At 42.0% G+C, this 27850-nt stretch overlaps 1 protein-coding gene across 2 annotated transcripts in view; it reads left to right on the top strand.

Annotated features, from left to right (window-relative positions):
* The window catches only part of TMEM132C (transmembrane protein 132C), a 762868-nt gene that overhangs the window by 111726 nt on the left and 623292 nt on the right, over positions 1 to 27850 (top strand). The window contains exon 1 of one of the 2 annotated variants that reach the window (XM_068243763.1): positions 18345 to 18394. The exons of the other annotated variant lie outside the window; for it this stretch is intronic. The gene's annotated coding sequence lies outside the window, so the exon portion shown is untranslated. Of the gene's footprint in view, positions 1 to 18344; positions 18395 to 27850 lie in introns of those variants that run through there. 2 annotated transcript variants of the gene reach the window in all.

Here is a 27850-nt window from a genome sequence, read left to right as displayed (position 1 = left end):
GGATAAAAAAAATAGCGTTGGCAGATAGTGACAGGGAGTGATTGATGGGTGATTAGGGGGGTGATTGGGTGCAAACAGGGGTCTGGGGGGGGTCTGATGGGTGCTGTGGGCGATCTGGGGCAGGGGGGGTGGGAATCAGTGTGCGTGGTGCAGACTAGGGTGGCTGCAGCCTGCCCTGGTGGTCCCTCGGACACTGGGACCACCAGGGCAGGAGGCAGCCTGTATAATACACTTTGTAAACATTACAAAGTGTATTATACACTTTGTATGCGGCGATCGTCGGGTTAACATCCCGCCGGCGTTTCCGTATGGCCGGCGGGATGTTGAGCGGCGCCAGGCGGAGGCGGAGGATCGCGTCACTGATGACGCGATCGCTCCGCCCATGCCCCTACAAGGACCGCTGCCATTTGTCAATACGGCGGTCCTTGCGGGGTCCACTTCCCGGCCGCCATTTGTCAATACGGCGGTCGGGAAGTGGTTAAAATTATTGCAGATTACCAAAATATCTAGACCCAAATCAGCAGTCTTAGAAGCCCATACACAGCAAGGGTGTTACACCTATGACTAAATTAATTTAGAGAATCCCACTGAGGGCTGCAAAGAAAAAAAAAATAATGATCCGTTTTCACAGCTCTGACTATACTTAATTAGAGAAATACAGAAGTAGCAATATCTATATACATTGTCAGAGAAGCACATACTGAGCAAAAATACTTGTAAACAATACATTTCTGGCTTGATTAATACCCCTGGCTATATTATTATAGAGAAGAGTTTAATGGGTACCTGTAGGGAAAAAGTGGCCCAAATAAATACATAACTCCACAAAGGGACAGGTTTCCCCCTGTCCCCCTCCAACTTGCCATTTCAGGGCTGGGACCTCCCAAAACTCTTCAACAATGGCTTGTTTACATATGGCCAACCTCTAAGCTTTCAGAGGGTCTCAACAAGAAGTGGTGGCCTGGAAAAGTACCTGGAAAGGTAAGTATCTGACTCTAGAAAGGTAAGTATCTGAGGTTTGCGTTAATAGGTCACTTCCAAAAAAGTGGGCTTTTTTCACATTTCTTACTATACTTTGTCAGAGAAGGATAAAGTGAGCTCCATTAATTTGCTAGGCTTGTTTAGCACGTTTGGCTTTACTTTTCAGATGAAAACATGGAGTGAGCTAGTTAACCATGAAAAACTACAATAGTTTTTTTTTCTTTTTTTTCTTTTTTTCTTTTTCTTTATTTTGCTTGCTTCACAGCTCTGGCTATACATTGCCAGAGAAGGCTATAGAGAGCTTTTAGGAAGCTATTTGAGAAAACATATTTTGTTGGACTTATCTGTAAAAAATTTGTCGGAAGATTTAAAACATTACTATTAATGAGGGCCTCAGTGTAAAAAGCAAAAGCAAAAGAAGATTGCATTTCCAAGTTGCCCAAATCCCAAATCAATGCCCTTAGTCCCAGTCCCAGTTACAAAAAACAAGCAACTAGAAAAAAATATTGACCAGGTCATCTTCCAATGTCTAACAAGGTAACAGCTTCCCATGAAAATGCTGAACACACAATATGGTTCCTTGTCCTGAAATATATCACACATTTCTTAAAGTGTTATTACCGTCTGGCATACCATTCAATAAAAGCTTGTTTTCCTGCTGTTTATTGCCCATACTGTCATCATGCTTGCTATTGTCCACAAGTAATTTCATATGTGTAAAAATCAAATGGCTCCCCAGCAAAGTACAGTTGAACTGGCATATATACTCTTAACAGCTTCTTGTGAAAAGCCCTGCATTATTATTATTATTATTATTATTATTATGAGCTTCTCTCCTTTGTTTGATCCTCTGATAGTAAACACAAGACTGATAATTATGTAGTGCACTGGAACTGCATTAATCAGCTTCCCAGTTAAGTGGAACTTTGAGTTATTACCCCAATAACTTTATACCAGCAATTTTTCCAAGAAGTACTAATACTGTATTTAACCTTTTAAAGCAGATATAAAATTTTCAGTTTCATACTACTTTAAAGTAGCAACTTTGTGTCCTCAGCTCTGAAGACCTTTTAACGGTTAAAAATTCAGTAATACTGCTTACCGGTACATTGCATTTTGTGAAAATTCCATAATTCTGCAGAATATTAAGAGATTCTATGAAAATTCTGGAAGAGCAGAATTTGTCAATTCAGATTGTCTTGACTGGTGGTTAATACTCCACCTGGTGAATTCCCAGAGTGAAACTATGGTTTAGGCATGTGCTCATCCATGAGTATGAAGCCGTTCATTTTGACGCCACTGCAAAATACACATTTTGGCAGTCCTATAGACCACAATATTAATTGCATATAAGGGATGTCAGTCAGGTAGTTTTTGGTTTGGGAACGTTGGTAAGTGGCGCAAGTGATACGTAGAGTAGCACAAGTGTTCACAAAGCAGCAGTGGCCATAGGTAAGTGTACGGCTAATGGTGGAAGCACTCAGCAAGAGATTGGTAAGTAGCACTGGGCAGCAGTAGGGTGATGCGGAGATTCAGTAAGACATGGGGACTTTGGTGAGCAGAAAGTGTGATGGGGCAAGCAGTGTAAGCATTTGGCAATTGATATGCTAGGTGTATTGGTAGGAAGATTAGTGTTAGAAGTTACGGTAGGAGGAGGTTAGTAGGGTACTGTTGGGAACCGTAAACAACCGTCACTACCCATAGAACAATATGGGTACCATAATCTTACCAATATTTGCAAATGACATGGCTGATTTGTAATATAGAATCTATGAGTAACATGTATGATTTCTTATCCTGGGTGTTAATATGCCTTCAACAAATGATTAACCCTGAAGTCAGAACAATTGCTTCTGGGCACTTTTTTCTGATTTTAAAACCAAGGAGAATTAAGCCGTGGTGGATTCCATATTCTTCTCACTTCAGGCTTCTAAAAGTTTACATTAAAAGGTGTTCCTAATGACTGCTGAAAGATATTGCCTTAAGCTAGCACATTTTTTATTACACATGGGCTAAAAGTTAAAAGTTGTAGCTTAGAGAAGTCTTAAAATCTTCTGATGTCTTCTACGTGCAAGGAATGTATTCCAATTAGAGATCGTTTGGCCTGTGTGGTTAATGAATGATTAATATCTCTCAGTGCACCACATGTCAAGGATATGTTTTACACATTATAGATTTCTTTGCATACTGTCTGAAAGTCAATCAACCCTTGATTATAAAGAGGTCAGAGGAACATTGTGGCTTCAGTCATCGCTCTGCTGTATAATGAAAAGCAAGACGGATGACAGATTTGTTTGTTTATGAATGTCTGGATTTGTTTGTTTACTGCGTTTTTTCTCTAGGAGTATCTCTAGGGCCTGTTCACAATGAGTTGGGTGCGCTGCATTTGGCAGCGTCTCAAAAACCAGCCAAAATAAAACACACAAGACTTCTTCGTTAATCAAGACATGCTTGTACAAGACAAACGTCCATTGTGATGCATGGTGATGGCTCTCATCCACTAAACTTTAATTTGCGGCCATAATGCAACGCAATGAGCTATTAAAGTATATGGACATTTGAAAAATATTTTTCTCATCTGGAGCCCCCTTTAAAATCTCTCAACAACCTTTCCCTCCTTTTCCTTTCCCATCATTACACACACATACATATGCACTCAAACACTCGTGTTCGCAAGGTTAATAGTGCAAATTTCTCAAAAATGAGGAGATTTTTTTTAACAACAAAATGTTTATCAAGTTAGCTGGGCCAATTTTTCCAAAGTCGTTATAAAAGCTGCATGACAGTTGTCCTCATTTTAGCAGTAGGGCTCCTCATATGTAGAATAATTAATAAAGAACCAGGTGATACATTTGATGATAGATTTGTAAAACTCTGATTTGATGTGACTGCTGCCTTCTTTAATCTATTCAGGAAACAGAGGTGACACATGATCCCAACTAGCCAATCAAAGCCTAAGAGATTCCCTAATAAACCTGTACACATGCTCCTCCATTCATTTTGTGGCCCCCGCTGTAACTGCCTTCGGATCCTTGAAAGACTTTAAGAACATACCGCTGGTACAAAAATACTTTTCTTTATTGGTAACATCATCAGGATAGGGAATCAGGAACAAAGGTGATCACAGTTTTAGCAATATTGGTGCGTATTGCCATTCCGAGCTTAGCAATTTGAGCGTGCAAGCGGTAGAACTAGGGACAAACATACAAAAACAGTATTCAATATAGACTCTAACATATAATCACTAACATTCTCATTAGCAACATTAGTTAGAATACATAAACCAAGATAGCTCACCTGTTTTTGCCTCATAGGATCTTAACCACTTGAGGACCACAGTCTTTCTACCCCTTAAGGACCGGCCACTTTTTTTCCATTCAGACCACTGCAGCTTTCACGGTTTATTGCTCGCTCATACAACCTACCACCTAAATGAATTTTGGCTCCTTTTCTTGTCACTAATAAAGCTTTCTTTTGGTGCTATTTGATTGCTCCTGCGATTTTTACTTTTTATTATATTCATCAAAAAAGACATGAATTTTGGCAAAAAAATGATTTTTTTAACTTTCTGTGCTGACAATTTTCAAATAAAGTAAAATTTCTGTATACATGCAGCGCGAAAAATGTGGACAAACATGTTTTTGATAAAAAAAAAACCATTCAGTGTATATTTATTGGTTTGGGTAAAAGTTATAGCGTTTACAAACTATGGTGCAAAAAGTGAATTTTGCCATTTTCAAGCATCTATGACTTTTCTGCGCACCTGTCATGTTTCATGAGGGGCTAGAATTCCAGGATAGTATAAATACCCCCCAAATGACCCCATTTTGGAAAGAAGACATCCCAAAGTATTCACTGAGAGGCATAGTGAGTTCATAGAAGATATTATTTTTTGTCACAAGTAAGCGGAAAATGACACTTTGTGACAAAAAAAAAGAAAAAAAAAAAGAATCCATTTCTTCTAACTTGCGACAAAAAAAAATGAAATCTGCCACGGACTCACCATGCCCCTCTCTGAATACCTTGAAGTGTCTACTTTCCAAAATGGGGTCATTTGTGGGGTGTGTTTACTGTCCTCGCATTTTGGGGGGTGCTAATTTGTAAGCACCCCTGTAAAGCCTAAAGGTGCTCATTGGACTTTGGGCCCCTTAGCGCAGTTAGGCTGCAAAAAAGTGCCACACATGTGGTATTGCCGTACTCAAGAGAAGTAGTAGAATGTGTTTTGGGGTGTATTTTTACACATACCCATGCTGGGTGGGAGAAATATCTCTGTAAATGACAATTTTTTCATTTTTTTTACACACAATTGTCCATTTACAGAGTTATTTCTCCCACCCAGCATGGGTATGTGTAAAAATACACCCCAAAACACATTGTACTACTTCTCCCGAGTACGGTGATACCACATGTGTGGCACTTTTTTGCACCCTAACTGCGCTAAAGGGCCCAAAGTCCAATGAGTACCTTTAGGATTTCACAAGTCATTTTGCGGAATTTGATTTCCAGACTACTCCTCACGGTTTAGGGCCCCTAAAATGCCAGGGCAGTATAGGAACCCCACAAATGACCCCATTTTAGAAAGAAGACACCCCAAGGTATTCCGTTAGGAGTATGGTGAGTTCATAGAAGATTTTATTTTTTGTCAAAAGTTAGCGGAAAATTGATTTTTATTGTTTTTTTCACAAAGTGTCATTTTCCACTAACTTGTGACAAAAAATAAAATCTTCTATAAACTCACCATACTACTAATGGAATACCTTGGGGTGTCTTCTTTCTAAAATGGGGTCATTTGTGGGGTTCCTATACTGCCCTGGCATTTTAGGGGCCCTAAACCGTGAGGAGTAGTCTGGAAATCAAATTCCGCAAAATGACCTGTGAAATCCTAAAGGTACTCATTGGACTTTGGGCCCTTTAGCGCAGTTAGGGTGCAAAAAAGTGCCACACATGTGGTATCGCCGTACTCGGGAGAAGTAGTACAATGTGTTTTGGGGTGTATTTTTACACATACCCATGCTGGGTGGGAGAAATAACTCTGTAAATGGACAATTGTGTGTAAAAAAATCAAAAGATTGTAATTTACAGAGGTATTTCTCCCACCCAGCATGGGTATGTGTAAAAATACACCCCAAAACACATTGTACTACTTCTCCCGAGTATGGCAATACCACATGTGTGGCACTTTTTTGCACCCTAACTGCGCTAAAGGGCCCAAAGTCCAATGAGTACCTTTAGGATTTCACAGGTCATTTTGCGGAATTTGATTTCCAGACTACTCCTCACGGTTTAGGGCCCCTAAAATGCCAGTTCAGTATAGGAACCCCACAAATGACCCCATTTTAGAAAGAAGACACCCCAAGGTATTCCGTTAGGAGTATGGTGAGTTCATAGAAGATTTTATTTTTTGTCAAAAGTTAGTGGAAAATGACACTTTGTGAAAAAAACAATAAAAATCAATTTTCCGCTAACTTTTGACAAAAAATAAAATCTTCTATGAACTCACCATACTCCTAACGGAATACCTTTGGGTGTCTTCTTTCTAGAATGGGGTCATTTGTGGGGTTACTATACTGCCCTGGCATTTTAGGGGCCCTAAACCGTGAGGAGTAGTCTTGAAACCAAATGTCGCAAAATGACCTGTGAAATCCTAAAGGTACTCATTGGACTTTGGGCCCCTTAGCGTACTTAGGGTGTAAAAAAGTGCCACACATGTGGTACCGCCGTACTCAGGAGAAGTAGTATAATGTGTTTTGGGGTGTATTTTTACACATACCCATGCTAAGTGGGAGAAATATCTCTGTAAATGACAATTGTTTGATTTGTTTTACACACAATTGACCATTTACATAGAAATTTCTCCCACCCAGCATGGGTATGTGTAAAAATACACCCCAAAACACATTATACTACTTTTCCTGAGTACGGCGGTACCACATGTGTGACACTTTTTTGCAGCCTAGGTGCGCTAAGGGGCCCAACGTCCTATTCACGGGTCATTTTGAGGCATTTGTTTTCTAGACTACTCCTCGCGGTTTAGGGCCCCTAAAATGCCAGGGCAGTATAGGAACCCCACAAGTGACCCCATTTTAGAAAGAAGACACCCCAAGGTATTCCGTTAGGAGTATGGTGAGTTCATAGAAGATTTTATTTTTTGTCAAAAGTTAGCGGAAAATTGATTTTTATTGTTTTTTTCACAAAGTGTCATTTTCCACTAACTTGTGACAAAAAATAAAATCTTCTATAAACTCACCATACTACTAATGGAATACCTTGGGGTGTCTTCTTTCTAAAATGGGGTCAATTGTGGGGTTCCTATACTGCCCTGGCATTTTAGGGGCCCTAAACCGTGAGGAGTAGTCTGGAAATCAAATTCCGCAAAATGACCTGTGAAATCCTAAAGGTACTCATTGGACTTTGGGCCCTTTAGCGCAGTTAGGGTGCAAAAAAGTGCCACACATGTGGTATCGCCGTACTCGGGAGAAGTAGTACAATGTGTTTTGGGGTGTATTTTTACACATACCCATGCTGGGTGGGAGAAATAACTCTGTAAATGGACAATTGTGTGTAAAAAAATCAAAAGATTGTAATTTACAGAGGTATTTCTCCCACCCAGCATGGGTATGTGTAAAAATACACCCCAAAACACATTGTACTACTTCTCCCGAGTATGGCAATACCACATGTGTGGCACTTTTTTGCACCCTAACTGCGCTAAAGGGCCCAAAGTCCAATGAGTACCTTTAGGATTTCACAGGTCATTTTGCGGAATTTGATTTCCAGACTACTCCTCACGGTTTAGGGCCCCTAAAATGCCAGTTCAGTATAGGAACCCCACAAATGACCCCATTTTAGAAAGAAGACACCCCAAGGTATTCCGTTAGGAGTATGGTGAGTTCATAGAAGATTTTATTTTTTGTCAAAAGTTAGTGGAAAATGACACTTTGTGAAAAAAACAATAAAAATCAATTTTCCGCTAACTTTTGACAAAAAATAAAATCTTCTATGAACTCACCATACTCCTAACGGAATACCTTTGGGTGTCTTCTTTCTAGAATGGGGTCATTTGTGGGGTTACTATACTGCCCTGGCATTTTAGGGGCCCTAAACCGTGAGGAGTAGTCTTGAAACCAAATGTCGCAAAATGACCTGTGAAATCCTAAAGGTACTCATTGGACTTTGGGCCCCTTAGCGTACTTAGGGTGTAAAAAAGTGCCACACATGTGGTACCGCCGTACTCAGGAGAATTAGTATAATGTGTTTTGGGGTGTATTTTTACACATACCCATGCTAAGTGGGAGAAATATCTCTGTAAATGACAATTGTTTGATTTGTTTTACACACAATTGACCATTTACATAGAAATTTCTCCCACCCAGCATGGGTATGTGTAAAAATACACCCCAAAACACATTATACTACTTTTCCTGAGTACGGCGGTACCACATGTGTGACACTTTTTTGCAGCCTAGGTGCGCTAAGGGGCCCAACGTCCTATTCACGGGTCATTTTGAGGCATTTGTTTTCTAGACTACTCCTCGCGGTTTAGGGCCCCTAAAATGCCAGGGCAGTATAGGAACCCCACAAGTGACCCCATTTTAGAAAGAAGACACCCCAAGGTATTCCGTTAGGTGTATGGCGAGTTCATAGAAGATTTTATTTTTTGTCACAAGTTAGTGAAAAATGACACTTTGTGAAAAAAAACCAATAAAAATCAATTTCCGCTAACTTTTGACAAAAAATAAAATCTTCTATGAACTCGTCATACACCTAACAGAATACCTTGGGGTGTCTTTTTTTCTAAAATGGTGTCACTTGTGGGGTTCCTATACCGCCCTGGCATTTTACGGGCCCAAAACCGTGAGTAGTCTGGAAACCAAATGTCTCAAAATGACTGTTCAGGGGTATAAGCATCTGCAAATTTTGATGACAGGTGGTCTATGAGGGGGCGAATTTTGTGGAACCGGTCATAAGCAGGGTGGCCTTTTAGATGACAGGTTGTATTGGGCCTGATCTGATGGATAGGAGTGCTAGGGGGGTGACAGGAGGTGATTGATGGGTGTCTCAGGGGGTGGTTAGAGGGGAAAATAGATGCAATCAATGCACTGGGGAGGTGATCGGAAGGGGGTCTGAGGGGGATCTGAGGGTTTGGCCGAGTGATCAGGAGCCCACACGGGGCAAATTAGGGCCTGATCTGATGGGTAGGTGTGCTAGGGGGTGACAGGAGGTGATTGATGGGTGTCTCAAGGTGTGATTAGAGGGGGGAATAGATGCAAGCAATGCACTGGCGAGGTGATCAGGGCTGGGGTCTGAGGGCATTCTGAGGGTGTGGGCGGGTGATTGAGTGCCCTAGGGGCAGATAGGGGTCTAATCTGATAGGTAGCAGTGACAGGGGGTGATTGATGGGTAATTAGTGGGTGTTTAGGGTAGAGAACAGATGTGAACACTGCACTTGGGAGGTGATCGGACGTCGGATCTGCGGGCGATCTATTGGTGTGGGTGGGTGATCAGATTGCCCGCAAGGGGCAGGTTAGGGGCTGATTGATGGGTGGCAGTGACAGCGGGTGATTGATGGGTGGCAGTGACAGGGGGTGATTGATGGGTGATTGATAGGTGATTGACAGGTGATCAGTGGGTTATTACAGGGAAGGACAGATGTAAATAATGCCCTGGCGAATTGATAAGGGGGGGGTCTGAGGGCAATCTGAGCGTGTAGGCGGGCGATTGGGTGCCCGCAAGGGGCAGATTAGGGTCTGATCTGATGGGTAACAGTGACAGGTGGTGATAGGGGGTGATTGATGGGTAATTAGTGGGTGTTTAGAGGAGAGAATAGATGGAAACACTGCGCTTGGGTGGTGATCTGATGTCGGATCTGCGGGCGATCTATTGGTGTGGGTGGGTGATCAGTTTGCCCGCAAGGGGCAGGTTAGGGGCTAATTGATGGGTGGCAGTGACAGGGGTGATTGATGGGTGGCAGTGACAGGGGGTGATTGACAGGTGATTGACAGGTGATCAGTGGGTTATTACAGGGAAGGACAGATGTAAATAATGCCCTGGCGAATTGATAAGGGGGGGTCTGAGGGCAATCTGAGCGTGTAGGCGGGTGATTGGGTGCCCGCAAGGGGCAGATTAGGGTCTGATCTGATGGGTAACAGTGACAGGTGGTGATAGGGGGTGATTGATGAGTAATTAGTGGGTGTTTAGAGGAGAGAATAGATGGAAACACTGCGCTTGGGTGGTGATCTGATGTCGGATCTGCGGGCGATCTATTGGTGTGGGTGGGTGATCAGTTTGCCCGCAAGGGCGGGTTAGGGGCTGATTGTTGGGTGGCAGTGACAGGGGGTGATTGATGGGTGATAGGTGATTGGCAGGTGATTGACAGGTGATCAGTGGGTTATTACAGGGAAGGACAGATGTAATTAATGCACTGGTGAATTGATAAGGGGGGGAGGGGTCTGAGGGCAATCTGAGCGTGTGGGCGGGTGATTGGGTGCCCGCAAGGGGCAGCTTAGGGTCTGATCTGATAGGTAACAGTGACAGGTGGTGATAGGGGGTGATTGATGGGTGATTGATGGGTAATTAGTGGGTGTTTAGAGAAGATAACAGATGTAAACAATACATTTGGGAGGTAATCTGACGGCGGGTTTGCGGGCGATCTAATGGTGTGGGTGGGTGATCAGATTGCCCGCAAGGGGCAGGTTAGGGGCTGATTGATGGGTGGCAGTGACAGGGGGTGACAGGGGGTGATTGATGGGTGATAGGTGATTGGCAGGTGATTGACAGGTGATCAGTGGGTTATTACAGGGAAGAACAGATGTAATTAATGCACTGGCGAATTGATAAGGGGGGGTCAGAGGGCAATCTGAGCGTGTTGGCGGGTGATTGGGTGCCCGCAAGGGGCAGATTAGGGTCTGATCTGATAGGTGAAAGTGATAGGGGGTGATTGATGGGTGATTGATGGGTAATTAGTGGGTGTTTAGAGGAGAGAATAGATGTAAACAATGGATTTGGGAGGTGATCTGATGTCGGATCTGCGGGCGATCTATTGGTGTGGGTGGGTGATCAGATTGCCCGCAAGGGGCAGGTTAGGGGCTGATTGTTGGGTGGCAGTGACAGGAGGTGATTGATGGGTGATTGATGGGTGATTGACGGCTGATTGACGGGTGATTGACAGGTTATCAGGGAAGATAGATGCATACAGTACACAGGGGGGGGGTCTGGGGGGGGGGGTCTGGGGAGAATCTGAGGGGTGGGGGGTGATCAGGAGGGGGCAGGGGGCAGGGGGGGGGGGATAAAAAAAAATAGCGTTGACAGATAGTGACAGGGAGTGATTGATGGGTTATTAGGGGGGTGATTGGGTGCAAACAGGGGTCTGGGGGGTGGGCAGGGGGGGGTCTGAGGGGTGCTGTGGGCGATCAGTGGGCGGGGGGGGCAGATCAGTGTGTTTGGGTGCAGACTAGGGTGGCTGCAGCCTGCCCTGGTGGTCCCTCGGACACTGGGATCACCAGGGCAGGAGGCAGCCTGTATAATACACTTTGTATACATTACAAAGTGTATTATACACTTTGTAGCGGCGATCGCGGGGTTAACATCCCGCCGGCGCTTCCGTATGGCCGGCGGGATGTTACGGCGGGTGGGCGGAGCCAGTTGCCGGGGGAAGCGCGCGTCATCAATGACGCGATCGCTCCCCCGGCATGCCTAAAGGACGCGCCGCCTGAAGGCATATTGCGGTCCTTTAGGCGTCCACTTTGCCGCCGCCCATGGGCTGTGGGCGGTCGGCAAGTGGTTAAGGGCAGTTTCTCTGCTCTGGTTCTCTCATAAGCTATGAAGATTCTATCTCTAAATGGCTGCTGGCATGTCTGGCTAGATTCTAGAAGATCTTGTAAAAAATAGAAGAAAAGATGGTGCTGGGTACCCGGCAAGAAGAGGGATAAAGCACACCTGCTGCAAACATGTGCTGTATCACTCACAAGTCCTCACTTCTGGCTGCAGTTCAGTATGCACAGTGACGTGCTCACGGTGATAGGCACACGGAAGAAAGTTCCAAGTGATACAAAAAACATGAAGATGAGTAGACCGGGCACTGTCCTGTTAACAGCACTTATTTACAGCATGCAGCCAAATGACATATGGGGATGAGCAAAAGCATTACATCAAACCTGTCAGACGTCTGGAACTGTCAGAGTTGTATCACAAGTTGCTGGATGCATAGAAGTGATTGTGTACGTGTACGGCAACCAATAAAGTGGTGTTAACTTTTTTATCTTGAAGTGCCTGCCAATTTTTTCCTCTCCTTTTTATCAAATTATATGAACTATTAACCTTGTTTTTAATCTACCGTTTGCACGCAGAAGCTATTCACTGTCAGGAAAAAGTTTTATGGCCGTAGATCCTTATCAGTGAGGTTTACGCTATACTCCAACTGGACAGAAACTGTCACTTGCCTACCTGATGTTTAACTCTTTGAGGCAGCAAAAGAAGAAAAGGCACACAGCATAGTTATTGCAGGCTTGGCACTGTACATACACATGTCTTTCTCATCATGTCACATGTCACCCTGGGTACCTTATAATGTTATTAAAATAACCTTTTCATTTCAGTCTGCAGACAGCCATGAGCTTAAAAGAACTGTAATCCCAAGTTGCATTAATTTTCTTTTTTCTTCAATAAAATTTTTATTGATAATATCAAACCATGAATTTAGACATTCAATCAATACAATGCTGTTAATGAACTGGTAACAACATGCATTTTTATCCTACTTAGCTCACGGACAGATAACATACATAGTATTCTCACTAACTTGGATTGCGTTCTCAGAACTGGTTTGGGGTATAAGGTTGGTGCAAGATGGGGCGTTTGTTGTTTGTTCTTAAGCATACCTTTTATATTTACTGCATAAAAGCTTATTTTCTAATAGAGTAGGAGGGCTGGTGGGTGGTGACCTCCTGTGTTCTTGAAGTTATATGGGCCTTGAGGGGGGGGGGGGGTTGATATTAATCTGGGGGAGGGGGTAAGAAGGGGTAGGTGGGTAGGGTAGTGAGTATGCTTAATGCTAAGTTAATTTCAGGTTCGTATTATACTCTGTTCAGTTTTCATGACCACTCTGGGTGGAACAGAGAATACTTTGTTTGTTTATAGAGCTTCTATTTCTGGGAGGAGGGGGGGGAGGAAAGAGTGGGGTTTGCTAGCTATTACTGCCTCTACTTTGGGCAGATTACATCGGTATATTGCCCTGGATATTCGTTCAGGTATACTTTCGCGATTGCTATTGATAATTAGAGGTTGAGTTCTGGGGTCATCTCTGCACCAAATTATACTGAGGAGAACCTTATAATACATTTACTGAGGCTATTATGGCATGCATCTACTACATAACAATGTAGGAATTGTCTTTCTATGCAGAACATATAAAACACAAGTTTAAACAGTCAAACTCAAGTACCACCTGTGGGGGTAAGAGATGGGGGGATAGGGTCAGAGGGTAATACCATTTACTCAGTATTGGCTAATTGAGTGTTACTCTTATGGGATCATTGTTGGATTCACTTTTTATTGGTGGCTCCAATGGGAAGGTAGCTCAAAACTAAATTTATGATGTATGTCCCCTACTCGGAGGTTTTGTTCTAACCTCAAGTTGTTTTGTACGAGATTCTTAAGGTGTTCCATCTGGATCTCCTCTGGAGATTTCCATGAGGTTAGGATTAAGTGTCTCGCCACCAGAAGAATATGACAAACCACTGGCTGTGTAGCTGCTTCTAGCTCATTCAGGCCAATGGTTAGGAGGGCAGGTTGCGGAGTTAGTGTGAAGGGTGTGGGTAATATTGAGCTGATTAGGTGTTCAATCTTGGACCAAAAAGTTCTAGCCCTATTGCAGTCCCAGACCATATGTTTTAGCGTGCCCACTTCTAGTTGGCAGTTCCAGCATAGGGGTGAGAGTTGTTTGGAAAAATAAGCTAGTTTCCTAGGGGATAGATACCATTTGGATAATAGTTTTTGGGATTGCTCCCAGTGGGAGTTACATTTTGAATATTTCCTTATGAGCCTATTGGCTGTTAGTGTTTCAGTTATAGTAATGTTTGTATTCAGGTCCTGGGCCCAGCTGTTTGCATATTTTATGAGAGGGTTGTTTCTATGGGATAGGAGATTTTCATACCAGAGAGAGATGTTGCCGGTTGTGGACGTTCTTGTCGCTAGTCTGGTTGCTAGTAGCGTGTTAATCTGAGGGATTCTTAGGGACATGGAGTTAATTAGGTGGAGGATTCTGTGGTAGTTGAATCTTTGGGACTCAGGGAGGTTAAATTGTATCATTAAGTCGGAGAATTTTAGGAGCTGGTTATCTATATATAGATCATTAATGTAGGTTATTCCCTTTTCCTTCCACATATTTAGTGATAGGTGTGGACTTAGCAGGGAAAGAGTGTCTAGGGGTAATCTCATGGAGGTCGAGTTCCGTGGGTTGTCTGGGGGCTGTTTAGTAAAGTACTCCCATGCTTTAAGGGTTGCCTGAATTGTGGCAAGTTGCATTAATTTTCTAATGGGAAACCTGTAGAAATCAGGGCTTCTTGTTGCATTAGTTTTCAGTACAGGCAGCCAGTTTAGCTTCCCATGCCTGCAGAAGTAATTAGCTGCACAGATCGGGAAACATATTTGCAAATCGTCTATATCTGCACAAACTGAGTAATTGGCAGGAGCTCTTCACTCTCAGCCTTGACAAAGTTTGTATTAGCGAGCATGGAGCAAAGTAAGCAATTAAAATAGCTGCCATTTATTTTAACAAACATAAATACAATATAAATAGTTGAACTCGAAGGATATCTTATTCCTCAACAAAATTCCTTTATTGAATGTGCTCGAGCTAAGAGAAGGTAGTGGTGTTGTTGTATTATGTTAATATGTGGTTTCTCTTCCATATTGCTATTCCAGAATAAAAATCAAATTGTGCTCAGGTGCGCTAAGCTGTGTAAACAATGCAGGCAAGACTTTGAGACTTGAATGTATCCAGGGGGAAGACTGAATGCTTACTTTGCTTTGTTTGCACATTAATGTGTTAATTACAAGACAATCTGGTAAATTGTCTTGCAAACCAGCTTTATTATCAATTAGCTTCAGTGAAGTGTAAATATGCCGTCAGGTGACATTAGGCCAGTGTTTTATGATTTATATTTGTTGGTGTTTTTATTATTTCAGACCAAAAATGTAATTTTGAGTCTCATACCACTGTAAGATTATGATGGCCAGTATGTCACAGCTTAACAATATCAAACAAAATGTTAAGAGTTAATGAAATTTTCTTTTACGTTATATTGGTTCGGGTTCATCTGTCCTGTTCATTTATACATCCTTGCAATAATGAGACTTGTGCTTGTCAGGAGTCAGGACATGTGCCAATAAAAATGTTTCTTTTGTCTTGGATTAACACTTTAGAAAATGCCATCACATTTTTTTAGCCACTATTGTCTTTTAAATCCACCTCGGCTGCCCATGTTACTTTGTAATTTTCTATGTTTTGTTGAATTGTACAAATGAGTTGGCAATAGAATTCATTTTGTTGAACTGCATTTTAGTTTCAAACGTTTTTATTAACCATTTAATCAATAAATCAGAACAGCAAAAAGGCGTCCCAAAGGGACAAGGCATTGATATATATACAGAGATAATAAAAATAGATAAGACATCACTGGGAAAACTTAGGAAAATACACAGATCATATAATTACTGATATACAGTCTATATTAGAACCCAGATTTTTTCAGACCTAAGTCCAAGAACATCAGAGGCTGATAGCCGAGGCTGCCAAGTTTTAGTGAAAGTTTCAAAGGTATCATTGGCGAGTTGAACTGCATTTTGACTGTGGGGTTGTCTGATTTCTAAAAAGAAACAAAAAAAAAACAGATTAACTACTTAACGACCGCCTAACGCCGATAGGCGTCGGCAGGTCGAAGTGGTGTTTCCATGGAGCGGCCGTTCCATGTCAGTTCACGGAGGGTGTCTCCGTGAACAGCCTGCGAGCCTTTTTACATCATACGGCGCTGCTGTTTCAGCAGCGCTGTAATGGAGATCGGCAATTCCGGCCTCTGATTGGCCGGGGATCGCGGCATCTGATAGGCTGACGGATCGCCATCCTGTGCCGCCCATAACGAGAGGGAGAGGGAGGGAAGGAGAGGGAGGGAGGAATATCGCTGCGGAGGAGGCTTTGAGGAGCCCCCCCCCGCTCGGCCACACAGAGCGGCGGCGATCAGACGCCCCCAGCAGGACATCCCCCTAGTGGGGATAGAAGGGGGTAAGTCTGATCGCCCTGCCACAATCCTAATCTGTGCTGCAGGCTGGAGAGCCCACACAGCACAGATCAGCCAATACAGTCCTGGTCCTTAAGTGGTTAAGAAATCCATGACTTTATTAGATAGATCAGCAGTGGACAGCTCTATTAGACTAATGGTGGCCACTAATGATCCAATCTTTTTCATCCAATCTTACCAAATCTATGTAGTATAAGGGTAAATTGAGTGAATATACTGAATGGATACTACAGGCAGTTACCTTATATTACATAGAAATGGTAAGATGGGATGAAAAAGATTGGATCATTAGTGGCCACCTTAAGCCACATCAGTATTATAGAGCAACAACCCAAGGGGCATTCTGAGAGCCGTGCAGTGGGCCAACATAGTGATGGATCATTTGGACAGCATCCTTTTGTACTATGATCCGTGGATAGACTATCTATTGCTACAGTGTCACAAGCGTCTACAAGAGCTATAATAATATTTCTATACTTATTTCCCCCCCAAAAAAATCCTATCAGTAAAGAAACAAGGAGGCTACTGGTGAGCCTCTAAATTCCTGTGAATGGTGTTATTTGGATGCACATTGAGATATGTGGAAAACAAATACCCAGAAAGGAATTACGATGGTTAAAGAAACCCTGTCATAAAAGGTACCCACTACCTTTGGCAGGAATACCCTGAAAACTTTGGATGGTTGATGGGAGTTTCAAGCAAAAGAAACACAAGAGTGACATCTTTAACAAGGTAAGGAAACTATATATAAAAAATGGAACATACATTTAAAACTGGATTTTTACAGGAATTGGCCATAATTCAGGATAATGACTCAGCTGTGGCAAACTGGCAATTGTAAAAGCACTTTTATATAGGATAAACATTACAGGGAGGAAGGGGGTTACCTACCAATATACAGCAATATATAGCTATAGGAAGTGTTTGATGCTGAAACAAGAAAAAAAATACCATACGAGTGGTTGTCCTGAATAATACATTTCCACTTTAAAACACCTCCAGTGGTCATAACATTGTAAATGGCTGCAGAGGAAGCTAACTAGCAGAAAAAGAGGATTCCAGAGCGCTACAAACAGATACAGACTGCAGGCCACTAAAATTAACCTGAAGTGAAAATCTGGAAGTCATGTTTTCAGTGAGGTGATAATATAAGAAGGTGTTAAGTAGAACAACAAAATAAGCTTGGGATTACAATTTGAAGTTGGATAACTGCCTGCACAAGGGAAGAGAGATTCAGAGACAGTGAACACTGCAACATGTATAATATGTAGGAAATGTACCACAGACCCTCAGCAACCTTTATGGAAAACCATGGATACTATGGAGTGCACACAAATATTCCAGGCAGTCACAAAAGAGTAGGGATGAGAACATCGATTTTGCCAAATTCCGACTTTCACAATGGAAGTTTAAGTAGAAACTCAAGCTTTACAGAATTTCGATGAGTAAATTCCAAAGTGACTTTGTAACTTGTTGTGAACAAAGTATTTTCACAAATTCTCACTAGCCAAAATTGCTCTTATGATTACCGCAAACATATATATATATCCAATAAATTACAATTTTGCATTGCATATTTAGAATCCCTAAACTTCGGAATTTGTTGAGAATTCTGCTAGATTTTGGAATTTCGTAGGGTTCAGAATTTGGCAATTCCTTCCAACCACCCCTAGAGATGAGGCTGCTAGAAGCTGCAACTGCAGAGTATAAGACAGCCGCAGTGAAACATCCGAACACTGACATTTACGACATTATTTCAACAGCTGAAGAAACTTGCTACATCATTGATGTTACAGCCAGAAGGAAAACTTTGCTATATATTGTTTATGCTGTTTACTGAAAGACTTAAGCCTTTGTTATCTCATTTTTTCTGAGGTATTTTTTCCCTGCAGAACAACCCATCTCACTCAGTTTTGTCCACTAATACTTGCTGTTACAGATTCACAAGACGCATGACCTGGCATTTTCATTTCAAACGATCTTCTGCCTCTTTGGAATATCAACAGTGACATGAGGGAAAAAAAAGGACAATGCTGTAGCATATTCCTTGATTAGCCTCTAATTATGTAAATGACCCATTTCACCACCTCTGCCAAACTGATTTCTTCAGCAACAAATCGGTAACATTCATTGACTTATTCTAACAAAGTTGACATTGATTCGCATTGTGGAATTAAGCACGTAGTATTGATAAACTCAGCCAGTCAATAAGGTTTTATTTCCTTATCCTTATAAATGTACAATATTAAGACTGCAAGGTGCATAATTAGAATCACGTCTTTCTGTGACATTTAATTTATCTACAGAAATAATATGATCTGCCAGAGCAGCTATTTTGTTTGAATTACTAAGCTTTATTAAAGTAACATAAGCTATACATGTGTGCTGAGTGTGCTGTGAGGTGGAGAGAAGCAGTAATACACAATGTGAAGGTCTTTTCTAATATGTATATACATATAACACTCTGTTTACAAGTAAGTAGTCACTGATATTTGGCACTCTACATCAGTTTTAAGAGATATAGTGCAAATCATTACGTAAAACAGTAAGGTGTCTTCAGGGAAGGCTCCTTAATGCCCCTGGTGGCCTGTGGAAAGTGTAACTGGAAATAGACATTTTATTCAGCACAATTAAGATAATGTGTTTCATGGGCCCTTTGCCCACTTCGTAAGGTTAGTACAACAACAGAATACCATTGAAGCTGTTTGGAGCCTAAGTTGCCTGAAACGCGTTTTCTTACTTTTTCTTAATAAAAATTCTATTAATAGTTATTTATAGTTACACTGGTTTTATTACTCACCCGGAAAAGTAAGCTGTGCCTCGTCTTCTATTCAATATGAAAATTTTATACTAGGAACCTCCGTGTGCTTACAATAAAGCAGGGGTGCCCACATTTTTTCGGTTCACGAGCTACTTTAGAAATTGCTGAGCTGAGGAGATCTACCCCACCCTCCCCAGTGTCTCGATGTACCCCCCCCCCCCCCCCCCCCCGTGTCTCGATTCTACCCCCCCATACCCCAGCATAGTTAGGTATAGTTCTGAATAGAGAAAAAGTAGTTTCTGGCTGTGCCAGATTCTGGCTATACAGCAGGAAGTTAGCTCAGTAGACACACACAGAACTGCTGCTACCATATTGCCATTATTCAGATAAAACAATGCATTTGCAGTTTCAGAGCGGAGTGCTATTTACAGGATAATTATCTACACAAAGCTCAGCTCTGGTTTCTGCTGAAAATCACACTCTCCTTCACACCCGATCACTCATCAACCCCCATACCTTGCCTGGAGAACAGCTTCCCCCTTCTCTCATCACTCCTGTGACCCCATGCTGTTTTCCAGGAAGGGTGACCATGCTTATCACATTTCAGTACGGAGGTATCCTCAGCTGTGCTGCTGTTGCATGCAGCTCCCTCATTGCTGACAGCTTATCAGTGGGCAGTGGCTGGAGGATGCCTGCTGTGAATATGTCTGATGATACAGCAGCAAAGCAGCAGACACAGGACACAGAGGAAGATGGCACTCGGGCAGCACTACTGACCTAAGGAGAGCTTTCTCTGCTCTCTCTCTGCTAGCTGGGAACTGGATGCTGTCTGTACGGTTGGCAACTTTGGAAGAGGCTCTGAGTCACAGGCAGCTTGGAGGGGAGGAGACGCTGTACAAGTCCTCCTAGCCTGGAGGGGAGGAGATGCGATATCCTCATTTGCTCCTCTCCTCAGCCACGCCTCCCATTCAGCCACACCTCTCCCCTCTCCTCACTGATGCTGCTATGGCAGCAAAATCTGACAGCCGCGGTTATGCGGCTGCAGATTCTGACAAGACACAGCCACCCGGCCGCGATCTACTCTACAGGAGGTCGCGATCTACCGGTATATCGCGATCGACCTATTGGGCAGCCCTGCAATAAAGGCTTCGGTTACAGGGTTGCCAGATAAAAATTATATTTTTATCTTTTAGAAAAATGGGCACCAGGGTATGATGTAAAATATTAAACATTTAATAAAAGGTGCACTAGTGAAAGTGATGCAATATTGTTTAATTTACTAATATTGTACAACTTCATTCATATGATAAAATTATATATATATATATATATATATATATATATATATATATATATTATATATATATATATATATATATATATATATATACATATATATATATATATATATAGCTATTGTAATCAATAAATTTGGTATAGAAATCAAGCTTAAAGATAACAAGTGATCAAGTGATATAGTTGTTTTATATTTTCTCAAGCCCTTTTACAAACAATATCGTCGTTTTATGAGGCCATGCAGCAAGACAAGTACAAATACATACATAGTTGATGTGTGGTTTGAGACATCCCCTTGATGTTCTATGATAAATTACAGCATAATAAGAAACACTGTTAGGAGGTGCCTGGCCTTGCAAGCTTACAATCTAGATGGACTAGCCGTGATGTGTGTCTTATAAGTCACAGAACACCTCTGGCTACAGTCAGTATTGAGAAACAATTATTGGCAAGAATAATGTTGCTCCATCACTGGCTGATACTCTGTCAGCAGCATTTCAACAATCAGTGGAGCAACTTCACTCCTATCTCTAGTGAGCCCAGAGATTATAATGTAAAGTCATGAGGATAATTCCATACTAGCAGTCATGTTGCGACCATGGCTGAGAATAGGATTGAACGCTTGAAGTGCACACAAGTTTATTTCACTACTATTTATACTTAAGTAAATCAGACCTCCAGTCTTTTCAACTGTCCCAACTATGCAGACCTAAGGCTTGATTTACAAAGACATCTTCAAAGGTCTCCATGGATTTCCAGAGGAGATCCCATAATCTATCCACAACTTGAAAGTATTATGAATTAATCTGTAGATAGTAAAATATTCTGACCCTTACCTGCACCATATTGGAATATGCTAGAATTGCTGAAATACTAATATAGAAAAAGGCCTGTGATTTAGCTACATGCAGGAATCAATCAAGAACTATCACCTGAGATAAACCAGTTAAGAAGAGATAAACTGTGGGCCAAGGGTCCATATTCACAAAAGCACTGTAAGGTTGCCTTGTGCAAGGAGCGCACACCAATTTTATCATGATTTACAGTGACAAGGTAGAGTGTGTTGCACAATTAGCATGCCCTAAGCAGCGCGAACATTGCCAGGATAATACGTTCTACCTGTAAGTAACTTTACTGTGCTTTTGTGAATATAGCCTCAGGATCTGTTCCTACTTGAGTGGAGGAATGGAAATGTTGTGTTCGTTCTCCGCTCCACAGTGAATGGCTCCTATTTTATAAATAGGAGTGTTACACTTGACATGAGGCATCGAATCCGCGGGATTCAATTCAGTAAGCAGACCACACTTCAGTCTGCGATAATCCTAGGCACACAGATGCGTTCCTCCACATAGCATATGGGGAAGTGCATCTGCCCTGGGCTACAGCCGAACCACGGCGGACCATCAGCTCCTGCTAGCCATACGTGGTAGGGAACTAGTAGGAACACAGCCTAAGGTAAGTTTATTCATGATATAAAATAGGTAAGATTAGATAAACTGTGAGTTAAGACAGATAAGCAGAGATAATTAATGAGATAAACAGATAAGGAGACTTACCGTAATACACAAGATAATTTTTGTGGCTCAATCCCATAGTAATAACTATGTAACAGCTAATTAGGTGAAGTCAGAGTGGAGATTGTGATTTTTTTCCCCAGTAAGTGTGGACAGGAACTCAGCATTCAGGATGACCAGAGGAAATTGACCTGTCCTGACCTGGAGCAAGCATGCACTTAACGCCTCCTGACTTATCTACTTCTTGCTTAAAGGCCTCCTACTCCTACTGGTTCAGAGACTTAATTGTGAAGTCAAGAAATAATCATAACAGCCAAGGAACTACAACCTTGTAAGGAAGGCAATAACCAGTGGCGGTACTGATACAGGTAATGTGGCAGGGTCACTTTTAACATAAGAGTCAAATATATGCATGCTGGTTTCATCGCTTACATCCAGGCCTCATCCTCACAAGTGACTTTGTCCCTGCTGCAGTAATGTCTGCATGCCTGTGACAAAACTGCATAAAAACTGAAGTGCCGTATTATTATGATTTTACAAAGGCGACTTTAGGCTTTCGATTATCCATTTAAGTTTCCATTAGAAACTAAAAGCCTCGTAAAATGGCAGCTGAAGGTCTTACTGGAATTGTGAGTAGCTGTGCAATTTCCGCTGCTACTCAGGCAATATAGAATGACAAAGAAAAACAGTGAAAGGAAATCACAACTTGCAAAGCTGCTGATATATTCCCTAGCTGGCAAGCTATTACTGTACTATTTTGTGTGAATACAAAGTAAAAGCAGTATTGTACTAGAATGATTGCAAAGCACATTAACATACATATATATCACAGACAGGAGTCAGCGCTATATTAAGACATTGGTGAGCTAGGGCAGTATAGGTACAACACCTTCTCCTGCTCTTCCCCTGCAATGTGGTGCAAAAGTCGATACAACTACAGAAATGTGTGTGTTGCAAGAGGTTACTGCTGGGCTATGAAGTGATACTAGTTTTTTGGGGGAAAAGGTGGAGTTTGTGAGTGAGATTCCTGGGATATGAAGACACAATAAGTGTGAGCGTATGTATGGGGGAAGGGGGGGGGTGAAATTGGGGAATTGTTTGAATATGGAAGAGGAATGGTATTGTACACTGGTAGTAGTGGTGGTTGGGGGACTCCTAGGGCTATTATCAGATGCTAACTTAACCACCTCCACTCCTGCGTACACCACACACACACACACACACACACACACACACACACACTCACACACACTCACACACACACACACACACACACACACAATCTAAGTTCTAATTGGATGTGTCTGTCAGGATGACCTGTCAGTCAAAGCAGTGTCCCTTGTAGTACTTGTACTATATACTAGCCACAATATATCGCCCCCTGTGCTGCTATTGCCTTCTTGCCGCAATAGCAGCATAGGGGGCGATATATTGTGGCTGGGAACGCGAAGAATCACTCGCGTTCTCAGCCTGTCGGCGGCTGTTGCCGAACCCGGAAGTAGCCGCCGGCGGGGACAGAAGGATCGCAGCAAGGCTGCGAGGGCACCGGACAGCTGCAGGGGGCTGAGGGAAGCCCCAGGTGAGTAAAAATCATTTTTTTATTTTCACTTAAGTATCCCTTTAAGGTGGCATTACATGATTCCATTTTTTTTGTTCAATCAGAGAAATCGGATCCATTTTTTTCACTTGATTGAATAATCAGAAAAAATGTAACCAATATACCACACACCTATGATCATTTTTCTGAAAATATCAGACTAATGATGGAAAAGAAATGTAAGTTTTTATTCTTTTCTGATTTGTCCAACACATCCAATTAGATTTTTATTGAAAAAATGGAGTAATTTTTTTTTGTTTTTCTTGATAAAAAAAAATGTTTAGATTTCCACTCTATTTGATCATTTTGGTTGAATAAATGGGAGAATCTAAAAGCTTGAAAGTATGGGCACCTTTAGACTGGCAGGCAATTCCAACATCATCATCATCACATTAGAAATGTTTTCTTTTAAGGAATGTTTGTGTGAGCTGGAACAGCCCTAGTACTTTGTCATTTGAGAGATCAGCTTTTTTTAGGGCAATCTATATTATATACTGTGTTGAGGTCTGCAAAGACTACACCTGTAGCCAGGTACTTTTTATAGCCATCTTTAACATACTTGGTGATGCACTTGGCAATTACAGGAATTCCCTGGATGGAAGCCAGCCTATTCAGGTATCAGCCTTGGCTCAATGAGTGGCTGAAGGTAATTTAATATGACACATTCAAACATCGTGTAAAGATGATATAAATGAGAGAATGGATGAAAGCTCTTTGCTTATCTTGTTTTCTTCCCCAGCTTTAAAAGTGAATCATCTATTGCTGATCACCAAAACTGACATTTGTCATAGATGGAATATGTTGGTGGTGGATGTCATACTGGAGACATTAGAGACCATGGCCCATATGCAATTAACTTTTTCACCTGAGTTTTCTCCTAGTAGATAATTTTTCATCTTCGATTTATAACAACTTTTTAGCACTTTGCAATGGAAAAGTACCAAAAAGTAGTTGAAAAAGTACTATAAAAAATATTTGGAGTATTTGTTTGCTTGTTGGTGGTTTAAAAGGCATTTTATTGACAAGCTTGAAAATTTCAAGTAGGAGAAAACTCAAGTGAAAAAGAGAATTGCATATGAGCCCATGGGCCATATACAATTATTTTTTTCTCCTGAGTTTTCTCCTAGGTGATATTTTAAAACTTGTTAATACAATGCCATTTAAACCACCAACAAGCAAGAAAAAAAATCAAAATAATTTTGATAGTACTATGTGACCTAATTCTTGGTAGTTTTCTAACTGCAAAGTGCTGAAATATTATTTTAAAGAGAAGATGAAAAATTATCCTCTAGGAGAAAACTTAGGCGAAAACTTGAATTGCATATATGTGCCCATATGCAATTAACTTTTTCTCCTGAGTTGACTCCTAGGTGATATTTTTTAACTTGTCAATAAAATGCCTTTTAATCCACCAGAGAGCATGAAAATACGCAGAATAATTTTGATAGTACTTTTTTTTATTTACTTTTTGGTACTTTTTTAATTGTAAAGTGCTGGAAGGTTATTGTAAATAGAATATGAAAAATTATCTCCTAGGAGAAAACTCAGGTGAAAAAGTGAATTGCATATGACCCTGTGGCTGCACGTGTTAAAGGGGGATATTATGGCTGCACTTGTTATAGTAGGAAAGAATGGAATTAAGGGGCCTGGGGAGGGAAAACTGATTTGTCACTACTAGTAGAGAGGCGAAAATTTACCTTGCAAGTGCATCCTTAGAGCCATATCAGTCCATACCTTGCACTTATAACTGTTGTTAAAAAGACAGCTGTCTGAAAGTTGGATAATATTGCTCTGAAAATGAAAAAAGCTGTAGGTATGCTATAAACCAGTGGTTCTTAGTGTATACCTGGATTTTCATGGGTAAATAGGAATTAATTGCATAGTCAGGCACTGACGTGAAGTGATATATTGTGTGGATAACTTCTTGTCCATGGGGTGCAGAATATTTACAGATAACTTCTGTTCAGTACAGAAAAGTTGTACTTGACATAGCTGTTTCACTAAAAGACTTTCAAATTGCTTTTAGACCCACTACTACTATTGTACTTTTACTTAGTATTTATGTTCTGCTGACATCTTCCGAGTGCTTTACAGAGTAACTGTCTATCCTACAAAGAACAAATGACTACGGTAGGGCATATACAAAGATTGTTGAGGTTTGTATCCTCCATGATTTAACAGTAACAGAGGATTCTGTGATGCCTGTACACCTAAACATCTGGATATTGCTTCACCCAGTTTGAACTATGACTGGCTGCCATAAAAGTTAGCGACAAAGCATCTGTGCAGAATGCAATAGAATAAAAAAGACTGGCTGAAGCCGTTTTCATGTTTGAAGCTGTTTTCTGTTGTATTTTCTCATAGTACTTTGTATTTTCATCATTTGCATTCCTATTGCAGATTTGTAACTGTAAAGACAGGAATGAGAGAGAGCACTCAAGGGGATTGCAGTGAGATATGGCCGGCCGAGGAGAGGTCTCACCTGATTTGGTGGCCGATGTGCCTGTATGGGTTAATCAGAATACAAGCAATGTGTCCCACTTAAGCCAGGACCGGGCTTGGATGACAAGGAGGTCTTCCTTCTGCACTGGAGAGCAGGTCCTTGCAGAGCTGTTGGTTTCCAAATTCTCTCTGCGCCAGCCGCAGGCGAGCCTATCAGATGGCTGGATGCCTGTGTCTGTTAGGTGTGCGGCGGCCGCAGGAGTGGTGCAGGACAAAAGGCTTTGATAGCGCTGCACCAGGGACCAACATGTGTAGGAGACGGGTGGTGAGGCAGCTGAAGGCTAAGTATGAGAGTGCAGTGCATGCAATGAGAAAACACGAAGGAGTCCTTGGGTTTGCCTGAGGAAAAGGGCAGGGCCCCTGGAACATGTTGCAAATGACTCAACCTTTTTTATTTTACATTTACATGGAGTCCTCTGTGTTTTCCCATTGCATGCACTGCACTCTCATACTTAACCCTTCGCTGCCTCACCACCCATCTCCCACACATGTGGGTCCCTGGTGCAGTGCTATCACATCCTTCTGTCCTTCACCCCTCCAGCTGCTGATTGATGCCTAACAGATACAGGCATCCAGCCATCTGATAGGCTCACGTGCAGCTAGCTCAGGGAGCATCTGGAAACCAACAGCTCTACAAGGACCAGCTCTCCAGCGCAGAAGGAGGACATCCTTGTCATCCAATCCTGGTCCCCGGCTTAAGTGGGACACATGCTTCTAAGCTGATTAACCCTAATGGACACATCCGCCACCAAATCAGGTGAGACCTCTCCTAGGCCAGCCATATCTCACTGCATTCTACCTAGTGCACTCTCTCTCTCTCTCTCCCTCCTGTCTTTACAGTTAGGGCTCGTTTCCACTGTAGCGGTGCGGAATCGACTGGATTCCACCGCTGAAGAAATCGCATGCGGCTGCGTTTCCCCATGCGGATTTACCCGCGATTTCGCATGCGATTTCGCATGGCAAGGAGCCATGCGAATTTAACCATGTCACTGCCTGTGTTAAGTTCCATTGGCTTTCATGCGAAATCGCATGCGAAATCGCGGGGAAATCCGCATGACAAAGCCGCATGCGATTTCCCTATTGAATACATTAGCGGCGATTCGCCCGCATTCCTGCCGCACGCGAATCTGCACGACCCTGTCGTGCAGATTTTCCCCGCACCGAAAAACGCAGCCGCTGCCGCACACGTGGAAACAGCCCCATCCACTAACATTAAGTATGCGAATCCGCATGCAGTGCCCGCATGCGGATTCGCTATAGTGGAAACGAGCCCTTACCCCCGACCACTTCCAGTGGCAAATAAGAGCGGTACCCCTCCCCACACCCAGCAATCACAGACCAATCCAGATTGCTCCTCCAGTCAATTACGAGAGTATCAGAATCTTATACAATATCGCAGTATGTGACACACAGACTATTGAGGCTACAGATCAGTACGGCAGCCAGAAATCATACATTTATTTTAGAAGACATGGAATTGCATATGCAATTTTAGATTGTACGCTCGCAAGGGCAGGGCTCTCACCCTTTTGTGTCATAGAATGTTATTAATTTAATTGCTTGCTGTATTTTGTATCAGTGTTCATATTTGATGTATATCATTGTCTATATCATTATGTATCCCTTGTTTGTTTTCTTACATTGTACAGCGCCACAGAATATTTTGGCGCTTTTTAAATAAATAATAATAATATGCAATGATCAAGTTCACTTTAATTGAGCCTATTTTGCATTCAGGTAAATAGTAAACAGGTCGATAGATGTACTGAAGGCATCTTTTGGTCCTGTAAAATGTAATTATAACATCTACGGATGGCAATAGGAGGGAAAAAAATAAGATCATTGATGAATCACTAGCTTTTATAAAGCGCTTGTGTGGTCTCATGGACTAAAACGTTCTACATGA

The sequence above is a fragment of the Hyperolius riggenbachi genome, chromosome 1 (genome assembly GCF_040937935.1).
Source record: "Hyperolius riggenbachi isolate aHypRig1 chromosome 1, aHypRig1.pri, whole genome shotgun sequence".
In the NCBI taxonomy this organism is placed as follows: domain Eukaryota; kingdom Metazoa; phylum Chordata; class Amphibia; order Anura; family Hyperoliidae; genus Hyperolius; species Hyperolius riggenbachi.
The sequence above is the reverse complement of the archived record's forward strand: the minus strand, read 5'-3'. Positions and strand labels throughout refer to the sequence as shown.